Source organism: Gymnodraco acuticeps, unplaced genomic scaffold (genome assembly GCF_902827175.1).
Source record: "Gymnodraco acuticeps unplaced genomic scaffold, fGymAcu1.1, whole genome shotgun sequence".
Lineage (NCBI taxonomy): Eukaryota > Metazoa > Chordata > Actinopteri > Perciformes > Bathydraconidae > Gymnodraco > Gymnodraco acuticeps.
Window position 1 is genome coordinate 933,866 of NW_022991720.1, and position 19,658 is coordinate 953,523.

Consider the following 19,658-nt stretch of genomic DNA (forward strand, 5'->3'; position numbering starts at 1 on the left):
ATGCAATGTAATGTAATGTAATGTAATGTTAAACACTTGATCCAGGATCAAAGCCACAGAGCTGCACCTGCAAGGTGAATACAGTTGGTAACAGAACAAGTGTTTGAATGCGTACATTAACAGGTTTATGATATCACTGCCCCGTCTAAGACACCATCTGACTTTAATTACATTTGTCTCGAGTGATTCGTCAACTTAATGTGTTGCTTAAAATAATACTTCTGCATAGTATGTGACACTGTGAGTGTTGCACGGCCAGATACGGCTTACTTTTAGGCTGTCTGAAGGTATGGACAGCTATCAAAGCTACTATACATCACATTAAGAACGATGTACAAATGTTTTATATGTATTCAACTTGTGCCCCGCTGGACTTACTTTTCTGTGGTTGACCGTTACTGTGACATATCAGTATAGCCACGGAAGATAGTTTGTGTGATTCATTCCCATGCATCAAGGTTATTTTCATGTATGTAATTGTTTTTCCTGCACAGTGTAGAGTCTTGTTGTGATGAGAGGGATACAGGTATTTCATAAAAAAACGTGCTCCCTGGAGAATAGCTACAGCATTTATATCACAATTTATTCGGAGCTGATCACAACTTGTCATGAGTGATCCAGTCATGTCGATGAGCGTTCGGGCTGTGAATAAACGACTTGTGTTTTACTTTTAGGCTGTCTGAAGGTATGGACAGCTATCAAAGCTACTATACATCACATTAAGAACGATGTACAAATGAAAGTCGGACACAAATATATAATTTAAATGATTTATTCAAGTTTGCAATATTTTGAACAGGCATCCACACAGTCACCTACTTTGTAATGTTCGATACCTCCCTGTAAGCGTCACGATATCCACCTCTCACCCACAACCTCACATACGAGTACTGAATGTGCATGAAAGTGATCGTAGGAAGGCAGATATAGCAAAAGATGAACGTAAACGACAAACGAGGCGATCGACATGGTAAGTCAACAATGGGTCCTCAATGTACACGCCCCGGATTCCTATGACGAAGATAATAGCATGTCGCCAGTTGTCATGACTCAAGTTATACTGCAACACCGGCCGTCTTTCCTGCAACGGCAGCTTTTCTGTATTTCCTTTCTCCTGTAATATGACTTGATCGCTTTAAACTCCGCACACTGAGCTCTGATTGGTCAGCAGGCAGTGCTTTCACTGAGTTGAGCTCTTAGCCTGCAACCTAACCTGGGGGGGGGGTATACTGAATCTAGTTCAACCTATTCTGGATCAGTAGCGTGGCGTGGGAAAAAATTAGGGGAAGCCAATAATACGTCCTTTCTTTTGGGTCGGGGGTGTGGTGGTCAATGTAATAACGTAATGAGTGATTACAGCACCCGGTATCATTTTACACACATTTGTGTCATACAGATGCAGGACTTACACACGCCTGTTATCTAACCGACAGGTCCGCAAGCACTCTCCAGCCGAAACTCTAATAAGCATTAATTCACAAACTAAATCAGGAGACTATTAACGTTTTACGTCCGATTCGCTCCTTTTTTCCTCGCTGTACACAGCTCCAGTTTGGGCATTGGCCTGTCATCAGATTGTATTTGTTGTTGCTGCTGTAGCAGAAGTTTAATACAATTATTTTTGATTAAATACTCCAAATCTCCACCCTCCATAATTGCACTTACTTCAGTTGCTTGCTACTTTCTAATGGCGGTGAGAGTGGTGCAGTGACGCTATCTATCTTCTATCGATTAGATTTATGATTCGAAAATTATAAAAGTAGGGTAGACATGTGGATATTATCCGACTGAACAAAACGTGCATTTATCTAACAGGTTCGTTTTCCACTGACCTTATTTCGAGCTATTTTCCAAAATCCTATGGAGAAATCCCATTGCTTTCTGTTGAGGGAACCCGAGCGCAGCTTACTTCCCGGTTTTAGGACGCGTCACTGCAACACTAAGTTGATGCAATTTGATTGGATTGTGAGGCAAGGGAAGCCAGCCGCCTCTGGCTTCCCTTGGCATGGCCCTGACTAATCACAGGTTGGCAGGGGCATGACGTGAGCCTTGTCTGATTGGTCAATCCTTCCATTGTTTTTCACCAAGGGAAGCCAATATCGGCTGGCCTCCCCTCGCAACAGAGAGTGCAATCTACTGTTTCACCATAACATCTAGAGGGGCGCTGTTTCACTCTTTGTAAAATACTCAATGAGAATGGGGGAGAGACGGGCCGGCAGCAACACACAACAAAGAATTTCCGAAACTAATCGAAGTGTTTTTATTTATTTATTAAAATTATAACTACAATCCAAAAAAACAGGGGAAGCCTGGCTTCCCTTGGCCTCCAGGAGAAAACGCCACTGTTCTAGATATGTTTTGAGTTATCCGGTTGACTTAATCCAAAACAAAGCCGCTCTCGCTAAACTGTCCTACAACGCTGGCTATCAAGTGGATCGCTCAAGCCAGCCGTGTCCTATAGTTAGGTGCGCGTTCACATAAAATGGGTGGTATCTGGAGCATTCGACCAATCACAAACATGGAGAAGCGTACTGACAGCGCAGCGTCATACTTCCTGAATGAAAAGTCAACTATAATATTAGTCAAATATGAAGAAGTTAAACTTTAAACATCCATGACTTAAACACTTGATCCAGGATCAAAGCCACAGAGCTGCACCTGCAAGGTGAATACAGCTGGTAAAAGAAAACCTGTTTGAATGCGTACATTAACAGGTTTATGATATCACTGCCCCGTCCAAGACACGAGTGGATCTGACTTTAATTACATTTGACTCGAGTGTTTCATCAACTTAATGTGTTGCTTAAAATAATACTTATGCATACAGTATGTGACACTGTGAGTGTTGCACAGCCAGATACGGCTCAGCTGACTCAGATAAGGAAATATATGATACATTATGATGCATGTGATATGAATGATAATGGGACACATTGACGTCTGCACTCACAGTGCTGCGGACTGTAGGCAACGTAATGTTACTTTGATCCGGTTACTTATGTTGTGGCAGATATTTAATTAAGCTTTCTTAACATAATAGTATAATAGTTATAATAGTCAGATTGCTCTGAAGATGGGAGGTGATGTTCTATTCATTTTCACGTTCACACAGTCGGTGATTTTGGCCAGCCGTCTTTCCTGCAATGGCAGTTTAAACTGTATTCCCTCCGCACACTGAGCTCTGTCAGCAGGCGGTGCTTTCGCTGAGTTGATCTCTTATCCTGGAACCTATCCTGCTTCGGAGCACAGACTAGGTTCCGGGATAAGTCACCATGGAGATCGAGCCCGCTAAAAAGTGAACCAGCTTCGTAGTACCGGAAATCCCAGAAGTTATCTTGCTAAACGAAAATCCTGCTTCGTAGTATACCCCCCAGGTTAGCCGCACAGCATAAGTTACCATGGAGATCTAGCCTGCTAAAAAGAGAACCAGCTTCGTAGGACCGGAAACCCCGAGTTTTCCCTGAAGTTAGCCGGCTTAGCGAAAATCCTGCTTCGTAGTATACCCCCCAGGGGTCCTTCTCAGGTCGATTAAATGGAATCCTTGCGTCCCTCACTTGCGTCGTTTCCCTGCGTTTAGTCCCTCCCACCAGGGAAGCATGGAGAGACGCAAAAGAGGTTTCTCAATACTCAAATTTCCCCTCCTCTACTCCTCAGTCCTCCGGTAGTGACCCGGAAATGAATTTCAGCGCGCCATTTTGAAGGAGATCTAATTTCTCTAAATGCACATCGAGGACCGAGGATCCAGCGTCGAGGAGGCTGGAGGAGCTATAACCGAGGATACACTGATGGTTCTTCCACGGCTCCTCCGCGGATGCTTTTCCGGGAACGGTGGAGGCGTGACGCATGGCCGGACTTATCTCAGCCTCTGGGCCCTTCTCACTTCGGTTAAATGGATTCCTTGCGTCCCTCACTTGCGTCGTTTCCCTGTGACTAGTCCCTCCCACCAGGGAAGCATGGAGAGATGCAAGGAAACCACGAGAAGCAGGGAAATGAGTTTTAAGAGCAATGGGACGTCCTTTCCTCCGGAGCGTGACGTGAAGCGACGTCCGTTTGTGATGACGCTGCACAGCTGATCGTCTGACAGCAGCTCTGTCCCCGTTATTTCCACACACACCCCCGCCTCTGTTAGTACACATTTACTGACACAAACATTTGTATCATCTGTTGTAGACCCAAATACATTAAATAAAATAAGAACTAATTCTCAAAAAAAGATAAACGCCATTCTTAAAATGTATAAACGAAAAAAGCGATCATGAAAATGTTTCCAATAAATGAAGAAAATGATTTTTGACCACTTTGTTGTTCAGATATATCACATATTTGTAACTAAATGATACATTAATTGATACAAAACACAGTATAGACTGAGGAGTGACTCTCGTGAGTTTCATGTATTTTCTTCACTCCGCTGGGAAACTGCTCTCATGTCAAGAAGCATCAGATCAGTGCATGCGCTGCATCGTCCAATCAGTGAGCGATACACAGTAAGGGGGCGGGGCGAGTATCTGTGGATTTCATCGGAGGATGGTCTGGTGATTCCTCCATTATTGTTCCTCCATTATCGGTCCTCCGGCAGAAATAAGCGCCATGGGACGCTACTCAAGATGGCGCAGACAAATTACCTTTCGGTGAGACCGAGGAGCGAGGAAATGAAAATAATCGACCTGAGAAGGACCCCTGCTCTGGAGGCTCGACTGCATGAGACGTTGAAATCTCGCGGGACAAAGACGCCAGCAGCCTTGAGAGCGAGGCAGACCAGTTTCTCTCTACGAGCTGCAGAAGCGAAGTGCTTAATGGGAAACGACTCGCTGGTATCTCGAGCTGAGCGCTCATTGGTGGTTTTTACCACGTGCTCATTATGAAACTCTCCAATTGGCTCCGCAAAAGTTTTTTGTTGTTTTGTGTCAGTTTTATGTCATCACTTCCAGTCGCATTTTTATCATTGTTCCACAATGTTTTTCATCATGAAATTAATATCTATATATATATATATATATATATGTTATACTATACTTGCACTGCTTACCTTTTTCATACTTTATATATATCTTAGCATATTCATACACACTGTTCATCTGCTCACAGGCTGCTGTGTATTTCTAGTATATTCATACCCCTCACTGTTTATTCATCATTCATTCTATATTTTATTCTGTAGATTGTGTACATTACTTTTCACTTTACTGCTTGTTGCACTCCTGGTTAGAAGCTAAACTGCATTTCGTTGTCTCAGTACCTGTAATCTGTGCAATAACAATACAATTGAATCTAATCTTGAGCAGGAATAAATGGGGTTTTAAGAGGTTTAAGGAACTCGTTTTTTATATAAAAACGTTTGAAACAAATATTGTATTTGGCCTCCCCTATCCTGCAGCCTGCCCCAAGGGTTCTGATTTAGCCCCCGTTCTTTTTGCCCTTTACATGCTCCCATTAGGCCACATAATTAGCCAATTCAAGACTGTCTCGTATCACTGTTACGCAGATGATATCCAGATATATTTCTCTTTCAAACCCGTCAAAACTGAGAATTTAAACACCCTGATTACACGTCTGTCTGCCATTGAGGAGAGGATGTCAAGCAACTTCCTACAGCTCAATGCATCAAGAACGGAAGTCTTGATCTCAGCGGCTGATAATATCGCCTCTAAGGTAGCAAGCCACCTGGGTTCATTTAGTGGTAACGTTAGGGCAAACATCAAAAACCTTGGTGTAACCTTCGATCAGTCTATGCTACTAGACAAACATATCAAACTCCTGACCCGTACCTGTTTTTTTCACCTCAGGAACATTGCCAAGCTCAGGGGCTTTCTCTCCAATGCAGAACTGGAGATGGCTATCCATGCCTTTATTTCATCCCGGCTTGATTGCTGTAATGTTCTGCTCTCCTGCCTCAACAAAAATATCAATAAACCGGCTACAACAGGTCCAAAATGCTGCAGCCAGATTACTCACTCGGTCCAAAAAAACATGCCACATCACTCCGATCCTTTCTGCCCTGCACTGGCTCCCTGTCCATCTCAGAACCCAATGTAAGGTATTGGTTTACACATATAGAGCTGTCCATGGCCAAGCCCCCGCTGTTTAGAGTCGGCGAGGTCCTGATAATTTATTCCGGTAAATTACTCTGACCTACTAATTGACCTGACCGAAGTTATTGACTCTATGTAAGTTTGCTGCTTGGCTCAGATCCACCAACGTCAGCAAGATCTCACCCCTATTAACCCCCTGAAGAACCAGGTTCAATTAACTGCTGTTTCAATTCAGACAACTCTTTTTTAATCTGTTTAAGGGATCCCGAAGGATTTTGATATCAGTAAATGGAGTGTGCTCCTACCTAAGTGTGTGTGGCAGGGTGCAGTCTTACCTTTGAAGCAGGAGAGGAGTGCAGAGGTTGTCTTTTAAGTTATCCCAGTCCAAAAAGGTGGGATCAGTTTATTTGAAGAAAAATAGGTCCAAACTAATACAGGGTTTTTACCTTCTCTCTTTACAACTTTATAATCATACTAAAAAAATGGTGCTGTGATCATGTTCAAATATGAAACTTTAATTCACAGTCTTACATTTATTACCAAAATGTTTAATTTCAACTGCCCAATTCAGTTGTGACATTTTAAAATCTCCCGATAGAATTTAGAGGTATTTCCTCATAAAAAGACCGGTGACAATAAAAAGCGCATTCAACTTTTCATTCACCAAATCAATTCACATCAGTTTCATACCTTTTTTCCGACACAGACGGCGGGTATAACATTCAAAAACCCGTTCCTATCCGCAATTAATTCGGAGGAAGATCCTCACAGGTGGCGGGTAAAATATTCATACACTTTTTCCGACACAGACGGCGGATTAACATTCAAAAACCCATTCCTGTCCGCAGTAATTCGGAGGAAGATCCTCACAGGTGGCGGGTATAATATTTACAAACACATCTCTCATCAAATCATTCCACTCAGCCAACAACCAAGAAATTCGAGAGATATTTTCCAAGTGTGAGAGGACCTTACCGAGAGCTATTAACCCAGCCCTGAAGGACAAAGCCTACCGGGAGAGAGTCTACCAGGGGAAACACCCCTCTCTCTCGCGCCAAAAAACCAGTCTCTTTATGCTCAAAAAACCGGATCGAAACCCCCCAAAAAAAAAACTCCTCCTCTACACCCACTTTGTGGAAAACTGGGCATGGCCTCTAATGTACAGGGCTGGACATGACCCGACATGTTCCATAGCTTATGGCATAAGACACACCTTCCCATGTTTGTGTAAAAAGGACATGACCCCTGTAGGATTTTTAAAATATTATTCTCGTTTATGACATAACCACCTATTTGAGGCCTCTAATGTGTTTCTCTTTAAGCCAGGAGCCCCCCTACCTGTGAACTGTTGTCAGAGGAGAGGGAGAAAACGGCCTATTCTCTTATCAGAGACACCCATAACTCTTATAGGCCTTACACTCAACTTAACAAACCACTTGGTTTTGTTTATACTGTAACTATTGAAAAACCTAAAATATGAAGTATTTTCATTGTGGGTTATACAAGAATATAATTGATTATATTTGATTATAACTAACTTTCGTTTTAAGTATTAAACATACTATGAAAACTCTCAACACCGCCTACATTAACGACCTTATCCACCATCACAGGACAACCCGGGCCCTGAGGTCCTCCGAGCAAGGCCTCTTAAGGGTGCCCCGAACCAGGATAAAAACTAAGGGGGACCGTGCCTTTGAGGTGGTGGCCCCTATGGAATGAACTCCCCCAGAAACTGAGAGCCTCTGTCTCAGTGGAGGTTTTTAAGGGGCAGCTAAAGACTCGCCTTTTCCGACAGGCTTTTGGGGCGTCGGAGGAGGTGAGTTTGTAGCTGTTTTTCATTGGTGTTTTATCCTGTCTTTTACTTGCTGTGTTTTATGCCTTTTATCCATCCATCCATCCATCCATCTTCTCCCGCTTATCCGTGGTCGGGTCGCGGGGGTAGCAGTTCCAGCAGAGAGCCCCAAACTTTCTTTTCCCTGGCGACATCAACCAGCTCTGACTGGGGGATCCCAAGGCGCTCCCAGGCCAGCGAAGAGATATAATCCCTCCACCTGGTCCTAGGTCTACCCCTTGGTCTCTTCCCAGCTGGACGTGCCTGGAACACCTCCCTAGGGAGGCGCCCAGGTGGCATCCTAACTAGGTGCCCGAACCACCTCAACTGGCTCCTTTCGACGCGAAGGAGGAGCGGCTCAACTCCGAGTCCCTCCCTGATGACCGAACTTCTCACCTTATCCCTAAGGGAGACACCAGCCACCCTGCGGAGAAAACCCATCTCGGCCGCTTGTATCCGCGATCTCGTTCTTTCGGTCATGACCCATCCTTCATGACCATAGGTGAGGGTAGGAACGAAAATGGCCCGGAAGACCGAGAGCTTTGCCTTCTGGCTCAGCTCCCTTTTCGTCACAACGGTGCGGTAAAGCGACTGCAGTACCGCTCCCGCTGCTCCGATTCTCCGGCCCATCTCACGCTCCATTGTTCCCTCACTCGAGAACAAGACCCCGAGATACTTGAACTCCTTCACTTGGGATAAGGACTCATTCCCTACCTGGAGTGGACAGTCCATCGGTTTCCTGCTGAGAATCATGGCCTCAGATTTGGAGGTGCTGATCCTCATCCCAGCCGCTTCACACTCGGTTGCGAACCGATCCAGTGAGTGCTGAAGGTCGCAGACCGATGAAGCCATTAGAACCACATCATCTGCAAAAAGCAGTGGTGCAATCCTTAGTCCACCGAACTGCAGACCCCCTCCCCCATGACTACGCCTCGAAATCCGATCCATGTATATTACAAACAGGATTGGTGACAAAGCGCAGCCCTGGCGGAGGCCAACCCTCACCGGAAATGGGTCCGACTTACTGCCGAGGACCCGGACACAGCTCTCGCTTTGGGAGTACAGAGATTGGATGGCCCTGAGTAGAGACCCCCTCACCCCATACTCCCGCAGCACCTCCCACAGTACCTCCCTGGGAACTCGGTCATACGCCTTCTCCAAGTCTACAAAACACATGTAGACCGGATAAGCGTACTCCCAGGCCCCCTCCAGGATCCTTGCGAGAGTAAAAAGCTGATCCGTCGTTCCACGACCAGGACGGAATCCGCATTGTTCCTCCTCAATCTGAGGTTCGACAATCGGCCTGACCCTCCTTTCGAGTACCTTAGAGTAAACTTTCCCGGGGAGGCTGAGTAGTGTGATGCCTCTGTAATTGGCACACACCCTCTGATCCCCCTTTTTAAATAGGGGAACCACCACCCCGGTCTGCCACTCCTTCGGTACTGTTTCCGACTTCCACGCAACTTATGCCTTTTATAACAAACAAAAACATTTTTCCCAATGTTAAAAATCTGTCATACCAGTCCCATGTTTATAAATTATTATTATTATTATTATTATTATTTTAAGTATTATTATTAATAATAATGTAATTATTGCAGCTTAACGAGGCTAGCAGTTTAACCCTGGATATATAATATTTTATATATGGAATAACAAGGCTATAAGAAAACCATGGCTGAAACACGGCATAGTAAAACATTTCTTCATAGTTCAATAAACGACAAGAAAGCCCCCTCAGATGTTAAGACCTTTACAGATACATGCAGCTAAATATAACATTTTAACAGGTTAAGATAAACAAGGAGGTAAAAGGTATGATAATAACAAATGAAATACAGTGTTACGTTCCCTGCTAAACTAGGGGTACAAAGGGAAGTAACAAAATATAAAAATAACAGAGAGAGAGAGGAAACTGATTTGGCAAAATTAGTAGATAATGTTTAATTTTTTGAAAAGGAAGAAGGCTCACCAGCCAATTTACAAAACAAACTTAAGATGAACTGAGAACAACTTTCTCCTAAAAGAAAGTGACTGAAGTACTCCATGCACAAAGACAAACTGGAGCACATCTCCTAACAATGAACACGTTAAACTAACAGTTCTCACACAGAGACACCACACTACACATGCTGCACACGTCACACAAGCAGCCCAGGAGAAGGATTATGAAAACTAAATTATGATTTCTCTCAGAAAGATAAGACACAAGACAAGTGGATAGATTCAACAATATAAAACCCTATAAAATAAAGTGAACATATAGGTACAACATAAATATAAATGAATAGTAATAAAAACGTCATAATTCTAATAAAGGTTAAACGATTAAAATATAAAGAAACCAATGTAAAAATAAATGTTGTTATTGAAATGGTTAAAAAACTAATATGAGATAAAAACCCTTCCTATATCATAAATGAAACAATATAAAAGTAGGTAAATAATAAAGACTAAAAGACCATTTAAAGTGGGGGGTTGCTAATAAAAAGCTAATCTAAAGAGATGTGTCTTTAGAAGGCGTTTAAAAATGTCCACTGAGCCTCTCTGATATTTCCTGGTGTTCCACAGTTTGGGAGCGTAGTGGATAAAAGCCTCACCCATTTTCTTTTGGGGGACTTTAGGGATATTCAAAAAGCTGAGAAGGACCTCAGGGCTTGTCCAGGGACATCAAACGAGACTGATTCAGTGAATTGAAGTCTGTTAGTCAGGCTTCAATTCAGGAAGACTCTTCAAATATAACAAGACATCAGGAGGAGGAAACAGCTAGCTTGGCTCTCATAGTTGTTCAAAACTATGCGATGTGGATTCGCTCGTGGAGTTTAAGGTTAGAACTTTGAGAAAACGTTTTCCCACCCTCTTAAAACCACTATGGTTTCTCTCCAGTGTGAATACGTCGATGTGATTCGAGAGCATCTGATCTATTGAACGTTTTCCCACACTCTTCACAGCAGTACGGTTTTTCTCCAGTATGAATACGTTGATGTTTTTGGAGAGCATCTGATCTATTGAACGTTTTCCCACACTCTTCACACCAGTACGGTTTTTCTCCAGTGTGAATACGATGATGTTTTTGGAGATCACTTGATTGAGTGAACGTTTTCCCACACTCTTCACAGCTGTACGGTTTTTCTCCAGTGTGAATACGTTTATGTTTTGGGAGATCACCTGGTTGAGTGAACGTTTTCCCACACTCTTCACAGCTGTAAGGTTTTTCTCCAGTGTGAATACGTTGATGTCTTTTGAGAGCACCTGATGTCGTGAATGTTGTCCCACACTCTTCACAGCTGTACGGTTTTTCTCCTGTGTGAATACGTTGATGTCTTTTGAGAGCACCTGATGTCGTGAATGTTGTCCCACACTCTTCACAGCTGTAAGGTTTTTCTCCTGTGTGAATACGTTGATGTCTTTTGAGGGAACCTGATTCCCTGAATGTTTTCCCACATTCTTCACAGCTGTACGGTTTTTCTCCTGTGTGAATACGCAGGTGGCACTTTAAATGTGAAGATGTTGTAAAGGATTTGTCACATTGCTGACATCTGTGACGTCTCCCTCTTCCTTTAGGTTTCTAGAACAGACGGACAAAGAAAGAGAGAAAGTCAAAAGGACCACACTTTGAGAAGCACTGCTCTCCACTGATGATTGTCGTACCAACACACCACATCAATTCATAATTAAGTTCTCCGAGTTTCATACAAATACTTGGGTGTAATGATTGACCACCTGCTGTCATGGAAAGAGCACATATTTTTGGGCGATCAGAGAAATTCTTCCATTGTTCTTTACATTGGGGCTGAACGATTAATCCATTTTAAATCGAAATTTGAAATGATGCGATTATCAAATCGCAAAGCCTGCGATTTTTTCAAAAACATTTTATTTGTTATTGTTTTCTTTCTTCTTGTGTGTCAGTCATCCACATCAATCAGAAGGCATTGTTAACCAATCAGAAGTGGCCCATGATAGTGATAGACAGATTGATCCAATCACCTGCCAAGTATTTCTGAAAGTGCCTGCCCTTTCCAAATGGCTTCAAATGGAGCTTTCCTCGATGGTTTGGTGAATCAAACCATCTGAGTCAGGTTAGTAATGCTCACATGTTTTACATCTATTACAGGGTGAATCTTAAACTGAAGCTTGACTTTAAAGCAACCCAACGGAAGTTTCATGTAAGTTTAGTTATTTAGCTCGTAGCTCGGGCTGCGGGGGTGCTAGAGACGGGAGCACTTTGATACGACCTTCCTAGCCGGAGATATAGCCGCATTTTACAATAAACTTCCGCTGGGTTGCTTAAAAACAAATATTGCAAATCAAATCGCAATATCTGTCAGAAAAATTGCAATTAGATTATTTCCCCAAATCATGCAGCCCTACTTTTCATCTATGATCGTGTCTGTTCTGCAATACTGCAATGCTACCTGGTACAAGTGTTTGTCAATAGCTTTCAAATCAAAACTGCTCCACCTGTGAAGAATCTGCTCAAAGGTTGTTGGTACACCCTGTCAGAGACTTTCTGACTCAGCAGACCATAATAACCTGAGAGGCTGTCCAACAACATCATCTGGGACCCAAAGCATGCTCTGAACAGAGAATATTAACTGCTAGCATCTAATGGAGATTCAATAAAGTCAGACTGAAGCATCCTTTGTGCTCCAGTCAGTCCTCTCAGTAAATACAGAGCTGAATCCAGAACAAAAGCACGCTGAAGGCTCTTTGAGCAGGTTTTCTCTCACTGATCCTGCTGTTATGTTACATGTTTGTTGTTTGTTTTTCATGTATTGTCTTGATATTTGTTTATGTTGATGTTACACATGGAGCTGCTGTGATGCAAGTCACATTTCAGACTTTATCTGACCAATAAAGTGTTATCGTATATCGTATAGTATACAACAACGTTCTAAGCTATATCTAACCATACAGTGCATTCATATTGGATTTTCTAAACAGGTTGTGATCTTTCATTTGGGGATAACAGTGTTAGGAATATATTGTGAAGAAGTGCACACTGACCTGAGCTCCAGGGGTCTTTTTGTTCTCCTCCATGCTGCTCTCAGTGCTGCTTCTCCGGCTGTGTCCCTGAAATAATCAACACAACTACAGCTGACACAAAACAAGACAACTCAATGCAACTGAAAAAAAAAACTATATTTATATAGGCATGGCCCTACAATATATTGTTCAGATATAGCATGATAGGTCCACTTTAAGTACCATTTAGAGGTACTTTGACTTTACTTGAGTATTTCTATAGCCGCATTCACACCGCAGGACTTTCCCTGGTACTTTGGTTCTTTAGTTCCGTTAGTACCAATAATGTCGAGTTCACACCGCCGGGACTACTCAGTGCCGGGAACTCTTTTGGCCATTTTCAGTCCCTGATAGAGAGGTGGTACGAACCTGGTGATAAAAGAGTGCCAATTTCTATTCTATTTCTATTGGCTGGGCCAATTGCAAACCACGCCCCGTTAGACTCTGAATTTTTTTTGTTAGGCAGCCATTTTTTTCCTCGCCCTTTTTTCCTTTTTTTGTACTTTAAATCAGTTATGACCACACGTACTACAACACCGGAGCGGTGGAATGATGAGGAAGTGTCGGCGCTTCTGGCAATTTACTCCGAGGACGGGATGCAGCAGCTTCTACAGAAAGCAGTTCCCAACTCCAAATGTTTTGAGCGATGTTCGCAAAAGCTACTTGAGCTGGGAATCGTGCACAGTGCACACGGATGCCGGGTAAAAATAAAGAAACTCAGGCAGGACTATAAAAAAATTAAAGACCACAATAATAAGAGTGGTAACGATTTTCTATTGTTATTATATATATATATTGCCACTGTTGTTTAATACTGACACCTAACTTGCACTAAGGTGTGTCTGCTGCTATATATATTGCCACTGTTACATTGTTTTGAAACTACTTACACTTTATTTTACATTTCACACTTTTATTTAACTTCAATTTACATGCATACGACACACCTGGAACAGCGTGATGCCGTTATTGTTATGTCTTGACTGTGCAATAAAACAAACAAACTGGCGAAGCTTTATTTATTGTGTCCCACCCCAAATGTGCAGAATAGAAGAATGTGAGAGCAGACAGGTGTCGGTGGTTGAATTTATCTACAATGTTGCAACCTTGTGCAGCAATGGCAGGGGCAGAAACACAAGTCTTACACACATAAACACAAGTAATTGATCATGTCATTTGTTTTAGATAAATAAGGGAAACACACCAAACAAGGGTTAATGTCCTTTTCCAAAATCAGCCAGAGGGGGTAATATATAATAAATACATAAAGATAAAGTCCATTGTTATAATGGGGTATTTTATTTGTAAATTACCCTTATGAACTCCATCATGTCTGAGGTCGGAAAGTAAACAAACGCCTCATACAGCGGGTGGGCTTTATACCCCCTCCCCCGTGTAGTTCTTCTTCTCTCGTTTTTTTTTGTACTCGCCGTGAAGTGGTTTTGCGGCCTGCCAGTAAACCCAGAGAAGAAGAAGACGAAGTGACGTCGGCGTAATCTTGCCTCAGGGAAAGTACTGCGGTGTGAATGCGATTGGCACTAGCCCCCTGGCGGATTCAGTGCCATGATACTTTAGTGTCATAATTCTAATAAAGGTTAAAAGATTAAAATATAAGAAACCAACATAAAAATAAATGTTGTTATTGAAAAGGTTAAATAACTAATATGAGATAAACCCCTTCCTATATCATAAATAAAACAATATAAAAGTAGGTAAATAATAAAGACTAAAAGACCATTTCAAGTGGGGGGTTGCTAATAAAAAGCCTATCTAAAGAGATGTGTCTTTAGAAGGTGTTTAAAAAAGTCCACTGAGCCTCTCTGATATTTCCTGGTGTTCCACAGTTTGGGAGCGTAGTGGATAAAAGCCTCACCCATTTTCTTTTGGGGGACTTTAGGGATATTCAAAAAGCTGAAGAGGACCTCAGGGCTTGTCCAGGGACATCAAACGAGACTGACTCAGTGAATTGAAGTCTGTTAGTCAGACTTCAATTCAGGAAGACTCTTCAAATATAACAGGACATCAGGAGGAGGAAACAGCTAGCTTGGCTCTCATAGTTGTTCAAAACTATGCGGTGTGGATTCGCTCGTGGAGTTTAAGGTGAATACTTTGAGAAAACGTTTTCCCACACTCTTCACACCAGTACGGTTTTTCTCCAGTGTGAATACGGTGATGTTTTTGGAGAGCACCTGATGTAGTGAACGTTTTCCCACACTCTTCACACCAGTACGGTTTCTCTCCAGTGTGAATACGTCGATGTGATTCGAGAGCATCTGATCTATTGAAAGTTTTCCCACACTCTTCACACCAGTACGGTTTTTCTCCAGTATGAATACGTTGATGTGATTTGAGAGCACCTGATGTCGTGAATGTTGTCCCACACTCTTCACAGCTGTATGGTTTTTCTCCAGTGTGAATACGTTGATGACTTTTGAGATTACTTGATGAAGTGAAAGTTTTTCCACACTCTTCACACCAGTATGGTTTCTCTCCAGTGTGAATACGTCGATGTGATTCGAGAGCATCTGACCTATTGAAAGTTTTCCCACACTCTTCACACCAGTACGGTTTTTCTCCAGTATGAATACGTTGATGTGATTTGAGAGCACCTGATGTCGTGAATGTTGTCCCACACTCTTCACAGCTGTACGGTTTTTCTCCAGTGTGAATACGTTGATGTGTTTGAAAATTACCTGATGTTGTGAATTTTTTTCCACACTCTTCACACCAGTACGGTTTTTCTCCCGTGTGAATACGATGGTGTGCTTTGAGATGACCAGATCTAGTGAACATTTTCCCACACTCTTCACAGCTGTACGGTTTTTCTCCTGTGTGAATACGCAGGTGGCACTTTAAATGTGAAGATGTTGTAAAGGATTTGTCACATTGCTGACAGCTGTGACGTCTCTCTCTTCCTTTCGGTTTCTAGAACAGACGGACAAATAAAGAGAGAAAGTAAATCTAAAAAGCATAAATACAGTTAACACAATAAAAACTCTTAATATAAACCTTGAGTTAACGGAATACTACTTTTACTAACTATTTGTGTTTATTATATTTGTATTATATTTGATACAGTAACAGCATCATTCTAACCACAGTATATACCAGAGGTGGGGGGCTCGAATCACATGACTTGACTCGAGTCGCATATTTTTTTACTTGAGACTTGCTTGACTAACATTGATAAAAGACTCGACTTTAAATATTTGTTTTGGTATTGTACGAAGCCCCTAAAGGGCAATGAAAAAAAAAAACATGAAAAAGTTAGCGGTGCGCCAAGTAGGAAGTGGAGCGCATAGGAGACAGACGTTTCATCATAAACTGTTATGTTTATGTGGGGAAATGGCAGTGCATACATTATTTGAGATATATTTCGAACTTGGACTTCCTTTTAGGGTAAGTCATTTCGGCCAGGGGTGTAAAGGTATTTGTTTAAGCACCGGATCGGCAAAACAGGAGAGTCTGTGAACCAGTCTGCCTTCATCTATGAATTCATGTCTGTGACTCTCACAGTATCTGCGGCCCACAGCAGTTTTATAGAAGGAAAACCTCCTTCGCTTCATGAAATCTCTGCAGCACCAGGTGGCAGTAACTTTTAATTTTAAATAAATAAAGTATTGGCTTTCAGAATATGAAACTTTTATTTCCAAAATCACACTATAAATACATTTTTGAAGCTTGTAAAGGGAAGATGACAGGCACCTCTCACTCGCGCTCTGCTCTTCCGCAGCGCCACTCCCCCTCCCTCCGGCTGAAATTATAAATGTAAGGCGTATAGTAATCATAGATAACACGGCACGGTCCGTTACAGTTTGTTTTCATCTGATTTCAAATAAACAAAGTTTTGTCTTTCAGAATATTAAACTTGTTTCGGCAAATTCAGATGATAAATACAACTTTGAAGCTTTTAACGGCATAATTACAAGCGGAGAACGGAGTAACTTGACGTCACAGCAAAAATACACAAACACACACACACACACACACACACACACACACACACACACACACACACTCGCGAGCTTCCCCCAGACCAGTAATCCAAACCAAAATATCTTCCCTCCGTAGTATTTGGATCATTTGCTAATAATCAATCAGATCGATGGATTCCAGAGAAGAGGAAACTTTGAAGGCCGTTTTCTCAAAATGAGGACTCAGTGACAGTCATTATATAATGTGACATATTTTGCTTAATATTTGGAGTACAAAAACAATCATGATATCGTTAGAAAGCTAGGAATCTCCTCTTTCCAACAGTGTATACAACTCAAAATGTGTCTTCTGGTCAATGCGACTGATTTCGATAGAGCAGGTCACATATATAGTTTGTGCATGTTTGTAGTCGTTCTAACACTTATCGATATGGAGAAAATGTGTAATCACATTAAAATAGTTTTTTTAATTATGTAAACACACACCAACAAATAACCATTAACCTGCCTGGGCCGCAACAGTGTCTGAGGACTTCATAACATGTAAGAAACTATGAATGTGTCATACCCACTTAACAAGAAGAAACTCAGCTAACTGACGATATGAAATATTTTTACTGAAACAAAACCCAACTCTAACACCGAGTCTCTGAATCAGCAGTAAGCGAAAGAGTGCTAACGCACTTAGCACATAACTCACAGTAGAAATATTGTATACTTAATCGGATCTGCACAAACTAGATATCATATGAAAGCTGAGATTCCACAGATTCTAATGGTATATGTATCATCACCAGAACTCACGGCAGAAAAGGCAAGCAAAGACAACACACAACTTCACTTTACAGGGAGGCGTGTGGCGCAGTGGATAGAGCCTTGACGTTGGGATAAGGGGCTGGAACCCAGGTTCAAACCCCACTGCAGTCAGCATGTCGTTGTGTCCAAAATTGCTCCTTTGGGGAATGTCCACAGTATTGAGTGTGTAAATCGCTTTGGATAAAAGCGTCTAACAAGTAACATGTAATGTAATGTTAACAGGGCCATTACGGCAAATACGTCTTACCTTTGCTGTTTTCTGATCAAATGTTGTGTTCAATGGCATTAAAACGCATATAAACGCTGCTGAAGATGAATCCAATGTCTCTGTGTCTCTGTGTCACTTTGAAATGATTATCAATATTATTATCTTTGTACACAGGAAAAATACAGAAATAATCACATCCTGTCTCTCAAATACTTTGGACACGGTTCAACACTGGCTGAACAACATTTGCTTACAGTTAAATGCATAAAAACAGTATGCATGATGTTCAGTAAACGACCAGTCAAAATCGAAGGATCCAATGTGTTTTTAAACGGAGCAGAATTAGAACTAGTCCCCCACTTCAAGTATCTTGGAGTCATACTGGACTCGAACGTGACTTTTAACCTGTTAAACCCCAAGCCTGTTGTTCAGGTCTCAGGCTCGAAAATGACATTTCCAGAACAAATGACCATATCTTCCCTTCTAAAAGGGAAATAATTAATTAAAAAAATTCTCAAAGTAATGATAAACCTGTGAGTTGGATGTAGAAGAGTCAGAATCAATATAGATGTTTTTTATTTTAAAGAAAATTCAGATTGAACATGGTAAAAAACTGTAAATTATAGTGACCGTCCAAAAAATATTTTTTGGATGATGAGTTAGTAGACTAAAAGCTTTAGGAATCCAAAGTACAACATATAATAAGTACCCTGTATCAAGATTGATGCAAAACAAGTGACATTTGACCTTTTTAGAGAGGTTTAGCAAACAAAAAAAACCTTGGTCAAATTGGATGATCTTTAGAGCCAATATAATCGAGTGAAAGTTCCACATACACACACAGGTTACCAAATAAGGAGTGATAGTGACACGTAGAAAAACAGGAAGCTGCGCTAACCTCTGGTGGCAACCATTAGCAGCTAATTTTTCTTCTCCGATTTTTGCATAAAAATTGAATTATGGATTATCAATACTTTTTCAAAGTGACAGACACATTGCTATAACCTATGGATTAACCTTCATTCTCGTTTTTTCTCGTTTTAATGCCATTGAACACGACTTTTGATCAGAATAACAGCTAAAGTGAGCATATCTCCGTGTATTGCTACCTAAAGCTACTTGTGTGTTGTCTGTATTTGCTTCCCCTGTCACAAGTTCTGATTGCTCAGTGATGATCCTTATAGTTCTATAATCTGTGGAATCTTCCAAATTTTAATTTTAATTTGATAAGCAGGTTAGCACTGTAGTCAAGACCTGCTTTTTCAAAATACGACTATTGGCTAAGACCAAGTCGTTTTTATCTTTTAAAGACTGTTTAGAGTCGGTGAGGTCCTGATAATTTATTCCGGTAAATTACTCTGACCTACTAATTGACCTTTCCGAAGTTATTGAGTTTATGTAAGTTTGCTGCTTGGCTCAGATCCACCAACGTCAGCAAGATCTCACCTCTATAACCCCCCGAAGAACCAGGTTCAATTAACTGCTGTTTCAATTCAGACAACTCTTTTTTAATCTGTTTAAGGGATCCCGAAGGATTTTGATATCAGTAAATGGAGTGTGCTCCTACCTAAGTTTGTGTGGCAGGGTGCAATCTTACCTTTGAAGCAGGAGAGGAGAGCACAGGTGTCTTTTAAATTATCCCTATCCAACTGGTGGGATTCAGTTTATTTGAAGAAAAATAGGTCCAAACTAATACAGGGTTTTTACCTTCTCTCTTTACAACATTATAATCATACTAAAAACCTGGTGCTGTGATCATGTTCAAATATGAAACTTTAATTCACAGTCTTACATTTATTACCAAA

At 41.5% G+C, this 19,658-nt stretch overlaps 1 pseudogene; it reads right to left on the reverse strand.

Annotated features, from left to right (window-relative positions):
• Positions 1 to 9,789: 9,789 nt before the first annotated feature.
• Positions 9,790 to 19,658, reverse strand: part of LOC117534749 — a 35,243-nt pseudogene continuing 25,374 nt past the window's right edge.